At 38.5% G+C, this 18,496-nt stretch overlaps 1 protein-coding gene across 1 annotated transcript in view; it reads left to right on the top strand.

Annotated features, from left to right (window-relative positions):
• The first annotated feature begins 1,172 nt into the window (after window positions 1-1,172).
• The window catches only part of PIK3CA (phosphatidylinositol-4,5-bisphosphate 3-kinase, catalytic subunit alpha), a 110,319-nt gene continuing 92,995 nt past the window's right edge, over window positions 1,173-18,496 (top strand). Inside the window, exon 1 of the mRNA XM_006867706.1 lies at window positions 1,173-1,247. The gene's annotated coding sequence lies outside the window, so the exon portion shown is untranslated. The remainder of the gene's footprint in view (window positions 1,248-18,496) is intronic.

The following is an 18,496-nucleotide window of genomic DNA, read 5'->3' as shown; positions in this document are numbered from 1 at the left end:
TCAATACAATAAAAGACCACTAGGGGGGTGGGTGGCCGCAGAGTGCAGGACCCTCACCAGCAGTAATCGTAATCGCAAAGGGCAACAGATCTTCTATTACTTTTAAGCAAAAGACTAGTATGGTACGCAGAGCCATGGTACAATCTTGAATCTAATCTATAGCTAACGTGGCTTCTCTGATGTCTCCGTGGGCCCTTCAAGAAAAAACAAAAACGAAAACAACCTCGTCTTTGAATAGTCATAATTGGAATCCTACTTTTTTTTTTTTAAGGCATAATAAAAGGTCACCAATTGCAAAGGGCTGTGACAGTGTATTCTGGCTTCAACCCTACACTATACTTTAAACTAATGTATGCAGAAGTACGCACAGAAATGCTTTGTAAGACTCTTTCTTCTAGAATTCATAACCACTTCTGGTTAGCCACTGACAGCTGCGGTTAGCCTCGGCGTCCGGGTCCCTCCGCCCTCAAAGAATCTCATTTCCTTTACGCAAGTAAGTGAATGAACTCACTTGCTCCCAATACACCTTTCTAGACTTCTTCCCTGGCCCGCCTACTGATCGTAAAAACAAATCCGTGGTCCTGACATGACACAACATCATCAATTCTGCCTAAAACAGACTATTACACAGACTCGCCAGAGAGTTACACCACGACCCAATACCGGGCGGAAAAACAAGGCACAGGCGCACTGATACACTGTTGCCTACTCTGCCCATTTCCCCTCCTTGTTTCGGAAATTTCACTTCCGATCCACACATCTGCTTCCGGGGCAATTATAAGCTCGGCCCTCTAGAGCTTCTACCCTCTTAATGCCAGAAAGGGGGGTGGGGGGGGAGCGAGGGGGTGGGGAAGAGTTCGTTGTTTGTTTACACGATGTGAGCGGAAAAAGAGACCAATAAAGTTTATTCTGGAAACAAAAGGAAAAAAAACAGGGGCGACAGAGAAAGAGACTGGGCGGGGGCGTGTGGCGGGGGCTAAGCGAGGAAAGGGAGTAAGAAGGGGAAAGCGGCAGTTCCGGTGCCGCTGCTGCCGCTGAGATCTTGGGCTGCTACTGCCGCGGCCGCTGGGGCTGGGGCCGCCGGCAGGGCAGGGCTCGGGCCCGGCCGGGCAGCTCCGGAGCTGCGGGGGAGAGGGGCCGGGAGGCGGGGGCCGTGGTGCCGTCCGCTCTCCTCTCCCTCAGCGCCGCCGCCCGCGGGGCTGGGACCCGATGCGGTTAGAGCCGCGGAGCCTGGAGGAGCCCCGAGCGTGAGTAGAGCGCCGAGGGGCCGGGAGCGGGCGCGGTCGGGATGGGGTGGGAACTGGGGACTCTGGGGTGCGCCGTTTGGGGCGGGGGGCCGTCAGTCCTCTCTCCAAGCCTCAGTCCACACTGGACTTCACTGCTGTCGCATCTCTCCGCTGGCAGTCGCTGACCTCTCTCAGATGCAGAAGCAAAGGCTCGCTCTGCCTCTCCTTTCTCCACTAGCTGCCGCCTCTTTTCCTTGTTTCCTTCCTCTCCTCCCATTTCTGGGGATGGGGCAACCAGAGAGGCTGAGCAAGTGTTCCCAGGGCCACCGCCCCTGACCCGTCTCCTCGACTTGTCCCCTTGCACCCTGCACGCCCATCCGACAGGGACGGCATGGAGCCACGAGCTGTTCCTGTGGGCTGTCACGCCCGAGGGCACCGACCCTGGGCGGCCCTAAGCCTGCCTAGGTCTGGGTTTAAATCACCCGGCTGGGGTAGAGAAGGAAAACAGCTCCCCTCCCACCCTTCCTCTCCAGCTTGTTTTTTCCTTTTAACGAAGACAATCAAACGTGTTGGATCTTTCATTCATAGTCCTGAGACATTGTCTCATGTGACTGGTGTGTTTAGTAAGTCTATTATGTGATGCTTGTTTCATAGCTCCTAAGTGGCTTGGAAAGATAGGGAAAGCGCCCAAGATTGGGCTATGTAAACACCAGACGTTCAGCCAATGTGTTTTGACCGCGCGGCTTGAGGGATTTATTTTAGGATGCTAAAGGAATAGTGATAACGGTGGCTAGCACTGTTACCAGACTTGGAAATCGAAAGCTCTGTTTTCTTATATGGCAATAATTGGAGAGCTGTTTACACACATAAAGGGCAAAGCAAACACAACAAGAGGGGTTTTGTAGAAAACAGCCAGCATAGTCTTCAGTGAATTAGAGTTGTGATTTCTTTTTACTGAGGCTTCCTCATTCCAGCATTGCGCCTTTGTGCAAATGCAGAACATGGGTTTTAAGTAGGAGTTTCTGAGGCCTGGAGAACCCCTAGAAAACTTAGGTGTTCCAAGTACATGGAGCCGGGTTCTTTCTAGTGCCACTTTTGAACCATTGCAGACAAAGTTGCATGTTTCTTGCTTAGAAATAAGACTCTCTGGGTAGTTGCTTACACTGCACCATACACAATTTGATTATGTCTTGAATTGCATGTTATAAGTTAAAAACATAAGAATTATTTAAATCACTGTATTGCTAATTTAAAGAACTGTTTTTATTGAGCTCTTGAAGCAACTGCAGTCTAAGAATATGTTGATATGTATTCAAGTTTTGAGATTTTGTTTAATTGAAGAATTGAATTCTGGTTAAAGTCATAGATCTCTAGCTAAGCACTACATGTTCTGGAACTTTTTCATCATCAGATTTACTGTTCTGCAGTGGCATCAGTCAAAATTATATGAAGAGGGCCCAGGGGTTTTGTTTTTGTGTTTTAAGTTAGGTTTGGAGATAAAATTAACTAAAATACCATAACTTAAGTTTGTTACTTGGACTTTTCTCATTTCTGTAAAACAGAATTCTTACCTATTAAAATCACAAAATAAATGAATGAAAGAACTATGAGCACATCATGAAATAATAGCATAGTAGGGGGAAAAAAACTAGAAATTAAGTGAAACTGACAACTTTTTCTTCATTGTTTATAAAAAACTTCGCAATTCCTATTGCTTTTAATTCTGAAGAATTAAAAATAAATCATATATAAATGCAGAAGTATTTTTCTATAGCTAGTTTTATAAAAATCTAAAGTAAATTGTGTATAGTGTTAGAGATGTCACTAAACACAAATACTAAAATTGAAATTTTGCTGCATAAAAGTGAATATTCTCCTAGGCAAGGTGTAGGTAAAAGGGAGACCATAAAGAGCAGGAACTTTGCCTGGGTCTTTACAAGGAACAGTGCTGCAAGCAGAGCTTCCTTCCTGTCAGGATAAGATCCTTTGCATCCCTTATAAGTGTTCCCTTTAAAACACACACACACACAGTAAATTTATAAATCAAACAAATTATAATAATATAGATCATAATAAACTGTTTTTCTTAGTTTACTTTGTGTGTAGCTTATTCCTTATTAATGTCCTTTATAAACTGGATAAAGACTTTTAAACAGGAGTAATTAGCATTGAAAGGGCATTTGCTCTGTTGATCTGTTTATTTAAAAAGCACTAACTTAATCCCATTTGAACTCATTAGCAACTAGAATGGCATTTAAAGGATCAGCTATTTTTTTTATACTTTGGATGCCAAGGAGGAAAGAATCGTTAAGTGAAATGTAAATACGTTATGATACAAAAGTGTAAGGAAAAGAAAGAAAGAGACGAAGGAGAGAGTCTTGGCTTCAACAGCAGGCAGGTTTTTGAGAGTAAACCTGGGAGGGGGTGTCACCAAAGGAGACCTAGAGCCGTCTGTTCTCTTACAGACTGTGGTATTTAAGGTGGTGTAGTCTGGGTACAGTGCTGGTGAGTTTACAATGGGGGGGGTATGGAAATTTTCCTGAAACCAGGAATTTCCGGGGGGGGGGGGGTAAGGGTCTCCAGGTGTAACAAAGACCCAAGCTTCCCTGGAGATCAGAAGCTCAAGTAGGACCCCATTCAATTTCAATTGGGGGTAGTTGCAATGCCATTCTGTTGTTCAGTGCCATTCTGTTGATCAGGCGCAAGGTCCTTCAGTAAATATCATAAAAGATTTCATCTCTAGGGAAAATATTTGTGACCTTGAAAATTGTACAATTTTAGAAGCATAAAAGTCTTAGGATGTCATAGTTTATACCTTATTGGCATAGTTACCAGTATGATTTTTTAAAAGTATTAATATATCTTGACCTACATAATAATCCTGTAGACAGGACAGTATTATTATTCCTGAAAAATGACATTCTAATCTAAGGTCAAACAGGTGGCAGGTGACAGACTAATTGACAGAACTAAGGTTTTCTGATTCCTTTTATCATATATTATGCTGTTTCTAATCTGTACCAGCCTGCTTATTTAATAGATAAAGAAACAGAGACTTAGAGACGTTTAGTCAACTTAAGATCACCTTTTCACATACTTGGAGCAATAAATGTACATTTAATTCCCTAATATAATTTAAACAGTGTTTCTGAATCCTGAATGTACAAAAGAATCATCTAGGGAATATTTTTAAATACCACTGCCATGGTCTCACTCCTCAGAGATTCTGACTTACTGGTCTGAGATGGAGCTCAGACACCTGTCTTGTTTGTTTGTTTGAAAACTTTCCAAGTAATTCTGTTAGAATTGTAATGATGACATGTGCAGTTCGGGCCTTGACGTCATGTCTTTCTAGGTTGATTTCTCCTTCCTGCTCCAACAGCTACCCTGCCCTTTACATGCTCTTGTGTGAATTTTGCGAATGCTGTTTACTGTTGATCATTTGCCTACTCCATATTCCTGCCTTAGTTGACCTCTTGTTTTTCATGTCACTTCTTTGGAAGGTCTCGGTTTTGGGTTTCCTGCGCCGTAGAATCTTGTTCTTCTACTGCCACGTCTCTAATCTGTCTTATTGTAATCACCTATTCATTTGTGTCTTCCAATTGGATGTAAATTTCATGAGGATAAAGAATCTTTCTAAATGATATACTATTCCTTGTATTCTCATTGTGGAACACATTGCCAGTACTGTTAAGTCAGTTCTGATCCATGATGATCCCATGTATGTCAGAGTAGAGTTATGTTCCATACGTTTTCTAGTAACATATTTTTGGAAGTAGGTTGCCAGACCTTTCTACCCAGGCATTCTGGGTTTATTCAAACCTCCAGCTTTTTGGTTAGCAGTTGAGCAGCTTAACCATTTGCACTGCCCAGGAATCTTCAACACCAAGCATAGTAAAAAAAAAAAAAAAAAAATTTTAAACAGAAAAAAGAAAAATGAAACAAGTTGACTTTGAGTCAGTTCCACACATAGCAGCCCATGTGTTACAGAGTAGAACTGTTCATAAGGGTTTCTTTGCTGTAGTTTTTACAAAAGCAGATCACCAGGCCTTTCTTCCACTGTGTCACTAGGTGAGCCATCAAGTGCAAACCATTTGCCCTACTACAGGACCAGTACATAATAATGTACTTACTCATTGAATGAATATTGGAGATAGTTCATTACATGTGATAGTCCATAAATACAAATTGTGTTTTTCTTTACTCTTGCCAAATACATTTATTATTTTTGGACACTGAAAATTAACATACCTGATGTTGCCACACATACAAATTTCATTTGAAAACAGTTGAAATTATATAAATTATGTAAGTAGTGGTACCTCACTCCCACATATGCATACGTACATACAAAAGCAGAAAATAAAGATCACTGTTATACACAGCAAGAGAAAGATGTGACTTTTCTGCTCTGGCAAAGATTTATAGCCTTGGAAGCCCTATATAGGGTCGCTATGAGTTGGAACTGACACAATGGCACTTCACAACAACAGAATTATTCACAGCACTGTACTGGAAATCAGAAGATTTGAATTCAAATTCTAGTCTCAATCTCAGATGTAAACCTCTGTTCCCTCATATGGAACACAAGATTTCTACTGTGTTAAAGGTGCTCTATCTTTAACAAGGAGCTCTAGTAGTATAGTGGTTACGAATCGGGCTGTGAACCTTAAGGTCAGCAGTTCTAAACTACCAGCTGCTCCGCAGGAGAAAGATGAGGCTTTCTGCTCCCGTAAAGATTTATAGCCTCGGAAACCCTGTACAGGGTCGCTGTGGGTTGGAACTGACTCCACGGCAGATAACCACAACATCTTTACCAAAATATTCTGATTTTATAATCTGTGAGTATTGGAGATATTGCCTTTGAAATTTGATACTCCTTGGTTCAAAACCTGGCTCTTAACACTTAACTACAAGATTACCTTTGAGTAGTTGTTGAATTAAATGAGACACTGTATGTCCAAGAAGGCGTCCTGGTGATGCTACAAGGTTAGCTGTTCTAACCCACCAGTCGTTCCAAGGGAGTAGGATGAGGCTTTCTGTTCCCTTAAAGATTTATTGCCTTGGAAATCATATACAGGGTCACTATGAGTCAGAATCAAATCAATGACAGTAGATTTGGTTTGGGTATATCTAAGAGAGTTCCTATTCGGACTCAGGTGCTTAGTAAATGTTCATACCCCTTCTCTCAGGAAGCTTTATTAGGTCTCATGAATGTATGACTTAACTGAGATCAAAGAAGGGCATGATTTATGCAGGTTTTGTTTTCCATCTTACTGACTGCTAACCCTGCAGGTGTGACTAGGTACTGAGAACCACTGTGACTTTTGGTTTCATTTTCTTAGAATCCATTTCTACTGCCAGACTCCCAGGAATTCCTCAATCTTTTCGAGAAATAATTATATCTGGAAGTTTGAACCATCTAGAATACATAGTGGTTATGAATCGGTTGTGAACCGCAAGGTCCGCAGTTGGAAACTACCAGTTGCTCCATGGGATACAGATGAGGCTTTCTGCTCCCGTAAAGATGTACAGCCTCGGAAACCCTGTTCAGGATCGCTATGGGTCGGAACTGACTAGACGGCACTTAACAACAACAACAACTATAGAATAAAAGGTAGAGGACAGTTTTAAGTATTGACCTTGCACCATCTCTTAAAAATCAGTTAAACTTAAACTTGACCATTTCAACAGACTCAAGGATTATTGTTAAAACTGTTCACCAAATCTTATAACTCAGGAATAATTGTATAGTAATTTCCAAGTACTATAGGAAATACTTCTGGCAAGGGCCAGGTCCAGAAAATAGGCACAAAGAGTGTTTTCAATATCCGGTTAACAGACTGAAGTTACTGATTTTTTTGTCTGGTGGTGCAGTAGGATAAGCACTGAACTGCTAATTGCAAAGTGGTGGTTCAAATCCACCATCCGTTGAAGGACAGAAAAGAGGCTGTCTGCTTTCATATAGATTTGTGGTCTTGGAAGCCTTACAGGAGCAGTTCTGCTGTGTCCTGTAGGGTCGCTATGGCGCAGTTCTATTCAGTCTTCTAAAGTCGCTGTGAGTCAGATTCCACTTAACCGGATTTGCAAGCTGTGCTTCTTCGGTGTATAGTGATTTTAGTCCTTATTTAGCTGATAATATTGAGAGTAACCATATATATGATTACTCTCAATATTATCAGGTAAAGACATATAAAGAGCTCTGGTAGTGTAGTAATTACGAATTGGGCTGAGAACCTCAAGGTCAGCAGTTCGAAACTACCAGATGTTCCGCGGGAGAAAGATGAGGCGAGGCGTTCTGCTCTGTAAAGATTTACAGCCTCGGAAACCCTGTACAGGGTCGCTATGAGTCAGAACCGACTCCATGGCACTTAACAACAATACATATAACGTGATAATATTGCTCTGCTGAAGTATTTTAATGTTATGGGTTGGAATCGACTCAATGGCACTTACAACAACAACGTGGTGACCCTTCTGGAAAGAATTGCTGTTGTTAGGTACCATGGAGTCGGTTCCGACTCATAGCGACTCTGTACAGGGTTTCCGAGGCTGTAAATCTTTACGGGAGCAGAAAGCCTCATCTTTCTCCTGCGGAACAGCTGGTAGTTTCGAACTGCTACCTTGTGGTTTGCAGCCCGATTCATAACCACTATGCTACCAGAGCACCTTAAATATTATAATAAAAATTTAAAACCGTAGTTAGGAGAAGCCAAAGTGTTAGCAGGTGGGGGGGGGGAGGAAAGTGAAGGCTAGAGATTCTCATCATCCAAAAAATGTTATTAGGGAGTGGAGGTGTAGACTGCACCCCCTCAAACTGTCGGAGGTGGTGACACCAAAATGACCCCAGACCCTGGAGAAACAGAGTGCGCGCTGGCGCAGCAGGGGGTGGGGCCACTAAGGCAATGGCGCCAGTAGGGTTGGTGGCGCCTGATTTCCAATGTGTCATCCATTGGATGAAGAGGAAGGTCTTTGCCTTGGCCAATGGGAGGGGGAGGAACTGCAGGCGCAGGGATAGGAGGATAGGGCTGTGCATCGTGGCACTCCACCCTACGTGGAGGCGTGGTGGGGCGGGTTCCTAGTCCTGTAGGGGGTTCCCAGCGAGGTTCGGTGACTATATATAAGTTACCGCACCAAGTGACACCAATCCTGGTTACGGCACGGATTCACTCAGGTAACTACTGTAATTTTGGTTTTCTTTTCTCAAGTTATTTGGTTAATATTGGATAATATTTGATAGCTGTTTATACTAATTATATTTTATATTTACAGATCTTATTCATACTTAACCTTTTTTGTGAATTATATAAATCAGTTGACCCTTGTTATGGAATTTTTAGGTGTTCTTTCTCTCGCTCCCCCACCTATATAGTTTTGGGAGTTTTTTAACAAGTCCTCCAACTAAATACAAAAACACCTATATGTCTGTAATAAAAAGTGGTGGCGTAGAGCTATCTTCTGCTTCCAGTTTAATGTTTGCTAAAGTTTTTAGTATGGTGTGGTAGTATAAAGTAAGCGCAAGACTGCAAAGTCGGTTTGAACCGCCAGATTGGCGATTCCAACTCATCAGCCGCTCCTCGAAAACTCTATACAGGGTCTCTATGAATCAGAACTAACTAGATGGCGTTTAACAAGTCTAGATCCTTGAGGAACTTAAATTCCAATCTCAATCTGCTACTGTGTATATCACATCTTTGGCTCTTTTATGTATGGATACATAAATTGTAGTAAATTGCTAACAAAGTAACTCATGGGGATTGTGGTGGCTCTGGAGGATAAACACTGGCCTGCAAACCACAGGGTCAGCAGTTGGAGCCCACAAGCCGCTCCACAGGAGAAAGAAGAGACTTTCTACTCCCTCAAATATTGGAAATCCTATACAGGATTGCCATGAGTTGGAACCTACTCACTGGCATTTAACAACAAAATAGCTCATATAATTGAATCCATATGACCTCAAATTGCATAAAACGACTTCAGAAAAATGTGTGCATATTAAGCCCTATTTTCTATTTATAGTTAATATAAGAATAGCATGTTTCATATTTGACCTGGCAATTAAATTCTCATTTATTCTTTATTATTTTAGTTACTTGAAAATTTGTCTAAATTGTACTCAAAATATGTTTTAGTAACTAGTCCTGGTATGGTGCTGCAGGATTTGTGCTGGACTGCAAGGTCAGTTTGAATTTCAAAGTTGGCAGTTCAAACCCACAGCTTCTCCTGGGAAAACCTATACAGGGTCATTATGGGTTGGAACCAACTCAACAGCACTTAACAACAATAAGTGTATAATTGGAGTCTGTTGCAGAGCACAGTCTGTGTGTCAGGGCCAGCATTGCCATTTGAAATACATGTGAGATTAAAAAAAAAAAAATACATAAAATAGGAAAAGTTCTCACAGACCATGTTTATCAGGCATACTTCAGATTTTATGTATAGTAGAAACCAAGGAAATGAGTGTTAAAAAATGAAAAAAAAAAATCTGAATGATAAAATCATTCTGTTCTGATTTTTTAGTTCTGTTGCTTCCATTACCAGGAGTTAGTAAAACCCAATGGAAAGAAGCATCTTCTAAATATAAAGTACTACATATATATGTTGTTAGTTTTTAAGGGGTATTGAATCAGTTCTGAGGAGTGGCATGGTGGGGTTTGAACCACCGACCTTGCAGTTCAAACCAACCTGAAGTCCAGTGCCTAATCCTCTGGTGCCACACATAAGGCAATGTTATGAACTTTAAAAACATTTTTGAATAGCAGAGAACATGTTTGTGTTCCTTCTTATATTCTCAGTTGGTAAATTGCTGTGTGCCAGCAATTTGTTGATCATTTGTTGAATATAGATCTTAGGTATATAAGTATCATTTTTCTGTAAGTTTGTTACCTAGTTGCACATTTCTGTTAAACAAATTTTAAACAAAGATTGATAGATAAGTAGAGGTGGTGTGCTGAAGAATCACAAAATTTAAGTTTACATTCAGCTATTAATTAGTTATTTGATCTTAGATCAAATAAATACTTAACCTTTCAGAGCTTGTTTGTTCACCTGCAAAATTTCTGTGGTTCCTTACAATTCCAAAATTCTAAGATATCTCTCTTAGTCTGTTTCTGATTTTAGGGAAGAGTAAGATACTCTAGAGGAGGGAGGATGGTTTCTTGTATTTCTGTCCTGATGTATCTGCTGCCAAAGGTTTCAGAAGCTAAAATCATTTCATCTGCCTGCTTATCAGTTTGCACGTTAGAAGGCCTTTGTGTGAAATTCTGTGGCAGAAAAAAAGCTGACATTGGAAAAGAACAGAATGAAAAGATTTTTTTTTTCTTTCTGAACTTATCAGTGAACTGAGTCAGCCATACTACAGGCGTGGCCATTTTGGTTACAGGCACTGGGAGCCATTAAATGACTGAGAGCCATTAAGAGCAGACCATACATTGCAAACTAGTTGCCAGAATTATGAAGTCCAGCAGACTTGCCACAGCACCCTTAGTAAAAACCTGTAGGAAAGTGTGTTCCATAATTTCCTTTGGTAACCCATCCCACCAGAGGGTTTTCAAAAAATGTGTTCTAATCTTAGAAACATAATTTCAGAGACATCATAGTATGCCTCTTTTCTAGGTCTTTCCTCCGTTGTGCAGACAAATTTATGAAAATATGATAAAAACCTTGTGCCTAATCAGTAAACAATGAGATTTATGTTGTTAATTTGATGTTTCTATTAATATTCAAATCACCATCAATTCTCAAATATTTTTTAACCAGCAAGCTGCTTGGGTGGTAAGGTATTTTTCAGAGTTATTTTGAGTATGTACTCAATTTTTCAACAAGCTAAGCAGATTTCTGTGGTTTACTATTCTTTGAGAGACCACGTTTTCCCATCTTTTTCATAATGGACTTGTTACAGGTTTAGACCTGAAAGTACAATTGCATTTTAAAACAACTAACTGCTTTAGCTTAAAAGTGAATGAATTGTGTCTTTTTCCTTAGGAGGTTAACTTCTATTAACAAAAATAAATTTTAATTTTGCTAACTAAATCAGCTACTATTCTGTGATAAAGATTTATGAAATACACTGTTAAATACACAGCAACATTAATGGGGGAAGTTGTGAGGGGAAAGTAGAAATTAGTCACTATTCTAAACTCTAAACTGCAATGTTAAATCAAACAGCTAGGACAGGAAAGCACTGTATTAAATGATAATTTTTATGTTTATAATAATAGTAACAGCATTTTGAAAGCTATCGTTCATATGAAGATATTTCCTTAAACGCTGGCTGCTATGGTGTGGTGCTGTAGGATAAAGTGCTAGACCACAAGGACGGTTTGAACACCAAGGTCGATGGTTCAAAGTCACCAGCTGCTCCATGGAAACCCTATACAGGGTCACTATGAGTCAGAACTGACTAGGCGGCACTTAACAACAACAACAATGACATTGTTATTTGAAGTTAAGATCCTGACCAACAGCATCTTAAACTACTTAAGAAAGTGGTTTTTTTGCATTCCTTTTTACTAACTATATACCAATTTAAAGTGGAACATAATTTTTTAAAAGCAGTTTTTATACTTGTTTTCATCATTACAATGTTAAAAGTAATTTCAAGTACAAGGGGATTTTGAAAAGTGAGTGGAAAATTGCATTATTGTTTAATTCCATTTTTCCATGAACTTTTCGAAGCCTACTTATATATAGTAAATTTCTAGTGAGACTTATTGGTTGTTTTTTCTTCACTAGAAATGACCACTTGACTTAAAGCTTTTGATTTTCTTAGTTGATACTGTGAGACTCCAGATTTCCTCAAAATCAGTTTGAATAACTTCAGCTTAGCACTAGACTGCTAACACCAAAGTTGACAGTTCAAAACCACCAGCCACTCTTCGTGTTACCGTGAGTCAGAACCAACTCTATGGTACTTAAACAACAACAGCAAATATCTCTGTAATTAAAGTCAGCTATTTCTTTTTACAGCCATGTGATGTTCATAGACACTACCAATGTATAGTGAAATGGATCTATTAATGTACAGTTACTAAAGTTCAACTTAAAGTATTTTCTATGTGTGTATAAACATCAAATTTAAATTAGTATTGTCCTCATATTATATTCTATTTTTCCCCAGACAAAATAGGGGTAGCTAAAGGAGCTCTGGTAGCATAGTGGTTACGAATCAGGCTGCGAACCTTAAGGTCAGTGGTTCAAAACTACCAGCTCTTCCATGGGAGAAAGATGAGGCTTTCTACTCCCGTAAAGATTTACACCCTCGGAAACCCTATACAGGGTCGCTATGGGTCGGAAACGACTCGATGGCACATAACAACAACAACAACAACAATGGAACAAGAGGATAAGAGATTTGAAGTCAGGATAGTCTTAAAAATTTTGCAAAATCTGGTCAATGTACTTGGGTGTCTTTAATTTTTCCTTCCTGTTCATAAATATACTAGGATAAGTCTAAAGTATTGCTACTTGGGTTCCTGTTCAGACATCCACAGATTTGTTCCAAATAAAATGTGTTTAAACATGTCTCTACAGTCAGTGGATTACTGCAGACAAGTTCTCTTAGTAATATATTTTTCTTAGTCTTAGTTAGGATACCTTTAAAAACAAAAAACTTAACCAAAAAAATTAAAACAGTAGTTTTTCCGAGGGCATCTGTTAGGCCAATTAAATTCAAGGCATAGAGGTCAACTCAGAATGATGACTATCTTTTGGGATTCCAAAGGGTAATCTTGGTACATTTTTAAAAAAAGACACAGAATGTTCCTGAGAGTTACTCAGAAGTTTTCAGAAAATTGAAAACTGCATTGGTGGGAAGACTTCTAGGAAAGTTGCATCAAAGAAATATTTTCCATCATAACAGTGCACCTGCTCATTCTTTAAGAGTAGCAAAGGCTGTCCTACCAGTTGGGAAACATTACACCATCTACCTTACTGCCCTCATCTTGCTTCTTCAGCGTGAACACAAGGAGTATTTAAAGAGAATATAATTTCAGTCTTCATTTTGATGTGTGTAAATTGAAGAGCACAAAATTCTTCAGGACATGATTAAAGAGATGGAAGCACCACCTTCAGAAGTGTATAGATTTGTTGTTGTTAGTGCCTTTGAATCAATTTTGACTCATAGCGACCCTGTATATATAGGGTTTCCAAGGTGCAACTGGTGAGTTTGAACTGCTGACCCTGGTGATTCAAACCGACCTTGTAGTCCAGTGCTTATCCTAAAGCACCAAACCAGGACTCTGTGTGTAGATCTAGAAGGAGGATATGTTGAAAAGCAATAGATTCATAGTTTTATATCTATGGTTATTAAGGTTTTATTATTTTGTAGCAATATGTTTTTAATTTCCTCAGATGACATAATAGCTAAGGGCATGTGCTCTGGAGCCAGACTTTAAAGATGACTAGTTTTGAAACCTTGGGCAAATTATTTTTTTGAATATTCTCTGGCTAAGATGGTCATTCGTGAAGATGAAATAATGCAGTAAAGCATTTAGAACAGTTGTTAGCAAGCCCTCAGATATCTGTAAGCGCCTGAAAAACAAGAATAGTATCATATTCTGTCTATTTTGAAAATTTACTAATGGATATAATCTCAGGACAGTTACCAATAAAATTGTTTCTAACAAACACAGTAGTTTTCACTACTTTATATTGCTGGTTGCCTTTTGTTCTCTTGCAACTTTGTAAATCTCATTCTAGCTCTTGGGATCTGAATTTGATTTGGTGCCTAGTCATTAGAGAAGTTAGTATATGGAGATTTGGTTTAATAGGAACCAGGGATTAATGGGCAGACAGAAAGTATTAAGTAAATGAATGTACTTTTTTTTTTTTTTAATATAGTCTGAGTTTCCTGTGGATTATTTTCCCTGTCCATTCTGGAATCTCAGAATCCCTAACAGATGTTTTAAGAGCACTCTGCCATTAACTCTGCCGCACTTAACAACTTTCAGTGAAGCAGTACTTGTTTTGTGCCACAAATTCCATGATCTTTTTTCATATAGTAAAGATAACAGTTTGTGTCATATGATCCTGTAGTTCATATTTACATAACTTTTATATAACAGGGTCTTCAAAAAAGGTTTTAGAAAAAATGGGATTAAAAAATAATCAGAATTTTCTATAAACTTCTAAAGTACCTTCATAGAATTCTCATGTTTTAAAACTGCTTGTATCTCACTTAGTCTGCTGTCTTTATTTAAACAATATCTAACTCTTGTATACTATCATGTTTGTAACATTGTTTATACTGGCTGAACAGAGTAAGCCTTACAAGTCATTTATGTGAAAATCAGAAATGTAACCATGTATTTTTATTATTTTCATCAGTTCAATTCTTAAGATTTTGCCTTTGATTTTACCCAGCAGTTTTTTGTGGCATACCTACCTATTTTCAGTACTGTTGTTAGTACCTTATATAAAGGAGACCATTAGTTCATATTCAGGTTTATAGTAAATATGTAAAGGGACTTCAAAAAGTTTGTGTGAAAATGCAATTAAAAGATAATGGAATTTTTCCATTAACTTTCTGAAGTCCCCTCATATGTTGATTTTCTTACTTCTTTTTGCAGTTTTGGCTAGAATATTCTTGATAGCCACACAAGATAACTTGTTTTTTACAAGTTAGTGATTACATAATCTTTATCTCATAAATCAGATTAATAATAATATCCACACACTTTTAAAAACTACATATATTGTTATTAATTTTAGGGAAATTGTTCCAAAAGTTGTCTGTACTTTTTGGCATAATTTTGTTTAGATTATTCTCATTTTTGCTTGCTTTTAAAGAATAACTTCTATTTTTTATGCATGTAGAAACTGTACAGAATTAAGTCTACTTATTTATTGAAGTGGCATCCACAGTGAAAAATAACATGACATTAGATTGTCATAGTACTGACCATGAGTTTGTTGCCATGCTAAGTACCAACTTTTAAAGATTATTTTTTTAAAATAGCATCACAAAATATTATTGCTTGATAAAACTATGGGAAAAGTTTCCTTCGTTTTCTAAATGTACACAGTGTTTATTCTTGTTGTAAAGTGCCACTGAGTCCATTCCGACTCATAGCAACTCTGCAAAGGGTTTCTGAAGACAGGCTGGTAAGTTTGAACCTCCAACCTTGCAGTTCAAACTGACCTTGTGGTCCAGTGTATTATCCTGTAGCACCAACACACAGTAGTATGCATATTTTGAGCTGCTACAAAGCATACTTTAATATCCTGAATCTGGAGAAGGTGAGTTGTTGTTGGATGACATCTAGTTGGTTCTGACTCATAGTGACTCTCTGCACAACAGAACGAAACACTGCCGGGTCCTGCGCACCATCCTCACAATTGTTACTTTAGAGCCCATTGCTGCTGTTGTCACTGTGTCAATCCATCTCCTTGGGGGGTTTTCCTCTTTTTTGCTGATCCTCCACTGTACCACGCATTGGCTTTTCTGATAACATGTCTGAAATATCCTGGTTTCTAAGGCTGGACTTCTGAGACAGATTTGGCTTTTGTTCTGGCAATATATAGTACTTTCAATATTCTTTTTCAACACCATGATTCAAATGTGCCAAATCTTCTATGGTCTTCCTTATTCATTCATTATTCCTTTTTCATTATCCAACTTTCATATGCATGTGAAGCCATTGAAAATACCATGGCTTGGGTCAGGTACTCCGTAGTCCTCAAATTGCAAAGGACTGTTATTTGTTCTATGGCTACTATATACCAGTAATATTGTGACTAACGTGGGAATATGATGGACTTTTTATGTGATCCCTTTTTACCCTCACAGCGCTACAGTACATATATAGCCTCTCTACTTCACAGATTAGGAAACTGAAGTCCCACATCTAACCTGAACTGTAAATTTCATTTCTAGCATATAGTTCGTTGACATGAATTTAACTGTATGTACTCAGCCAGAACTCAAAACATAGCAGAGATAATGATTTACATGTGAATAAGTTATATCCCACTTACTGAGCTTTGCCTTATAGTACACTTGAGCTTAGAAAGATAGGAATTTGCTCTCTTCTGATGTCAGGGCTAGAGAATTTCACTATGTTTAGTATCATCTTAGTGTCCAAACATGTAATGTTCATACAACATGGCCTCTAATAGTAAGCTTCTAGTGTTCAACCAAAGAACTACCAAGTTGTTCATGGGAAAAAAATGCTTTTTCAAATTTGCTGAGCAAATATATTTTGTCTCTAATGTGGCCTGCAAACATGGACACAATAAATATATCATCTGTGCCTCTATGTTCTCTCTGAAAGCACACAAACTCACTCACTTTTAAATGCTCTATGTATTTTATATATTACATATATAGTTTTGTGTTTTGATAGTGCATTGTGTCTTTATATGAAACATATTTATATACAAGGTAACATATACAGACTATATATATGCATTATAAGATATATGTCAAGGAAAAATGTTCACCTTCATCCACAGACTGTGTGGTATTCACCATACTGATTCCCAGATCTAGCACATTACCAAGCACAACGTTTACTGAATAAATGGGGAAAAATATAATCACTCAGCTCCTGACTTTTTAAAGGTATAAATATACATATGATGATCCTATTTTCATAGTCCTAACTTTTTTAACAATATTTGACTGTGTTTTTGGTGAAAATTTACACAGCAAGTTAGATTTTCCCTTGACAATTTTCACACAAATTGATCAGTGATATTCGTTAACATTTTTCCACAGTATCAACATTCTCATTGTTTCGTGTTCCATTTCCAGTCCTCTGCTTTCTTTGTCCCCTTATCTTCTCATTTTTGCTTGAGATTAAATTTTGACCTTTTTGATTTATACAGATATTATTTTTTTAGTTGAGCACTGATCTAATGAATAATATCATTTATTTTGCATGTCACTTTGCTTTTCTGGTAAAAGATGATCTCAGGATAGTTTTGGTTCAAGGTTTAAAGAGTGTTTTAGGACAATAATCTCAGGGAATCCTCTACCAACCAAAAAAATTTAAAGCACATTTGAGTAATCTGCTTCATTCCCCATGTGGATTACATTTGACTCATGTTAGAACAATACGAAAATAGAATCTGAGAAAATATAGCTTTCTCATCTCTGGCCCAGTGACCACTGGATCTACCATTATTTACTTTCTTTTTTCTCACCTGGCACATATAAATGAACACATTTGTTGTTGTTGTTGTTAAGTGCCGTCGAGTCGGTTCCGACCCATAGCGACCCTGTACAGGGTTTCCGAGGGTGTAAATCATTACGGGAGTAGAAAGCCTCATCTTTCTCCTGCGGAGCGGCTGGTAGTAAATGAACACATAGGAGACATATATGTATATATATTGAAGAAAATTCAACTATAGTGGGTAGAATTTCTTTTACGTAAACACTGAGTTAGGTTCCTGCTGACCCCTTGCCTACAAAAATGGAAAGTTTGCTAAAAGATAGAAAATGTAAATAAGATGACAAATCTACTTTTTATTCTCACTTCCATAAGTAATGTTTTTTTCCTACTTAAAAGTACCCAGTTTATGAGTATTCTATCTGATGAGCAGTATGAGGAAGAAGTGTTCCCTGAGCTGCCTGCCATGTGCAATTCTTGCCATAAAAGCCAGCATACATTATGACTGTTAGGCCAAACAAACAAACAAAGTCTCTTACACTGCGGGGAGCAGAAGGTTTGATGCAGTGGAAAGGGGACATTTGCTTGTAATTCTAGGTCAGAACTAGAATATCCAGAATTGAGCAAGTGTAAACAACCTTTAAGAATGTCGACTCAAGTAAGGCAGTAGCAACTGTAAATAAAATAATGCTGTTGTTGTTATGTGTCATTGAGTCAGTTCCAATTTATAGCCAACCTATAGGGTTTCCAAGGAGCAGTTGGTTAGTTTGATACAGCAGCTGGTTAGTTTGATACAGCAGCTTTTCAGTTAGTACAGTACTTATTCCCCAGCACCACACCAGGACTTCTAAATAAAATAGTAGCAACAATAATTCACAGTAAATCAAGTCTCTTTTATGATTAAAGAAAGAACAATTTTTCTTCAAGTCTACTCTGACTCTTAGCAACCTCCTATGTGTTCTGTACAACTGTGGTCAAATAGCTGAGTTTTCAGAAGTAGATTGCCAGACCTAGCTGGGAATCTACTTTCCAAACTTTACAGACTCAGAAGTACTCACAAGGGAGAAAGTTCATTCCATTCAACTCTTTGCCATGTATTGTCTTTTCTCCCACTGACCTTCCCCACAATACAAATGGACAAATTATAAGATCTGTAAA

Source organism: Chrysochloris asiatica, unplaced genomic scaffold (genome assembly GCF_000296735.1).
Source record: "Chrysochloris asiatica unplaced genomic scaffold, ChrAsi1.0 scaffold00108, whole genome shotgun sequence".
NCBI lineage: Eukaryota > Metazoa > Chordata > Mammalia > Afrosoricida > Chrysochloridae > Chrysochloris > Chrysochloris asiatica.
This window is presented reverse-complemented; position numbering and strand designations above follow the sequence as displayed.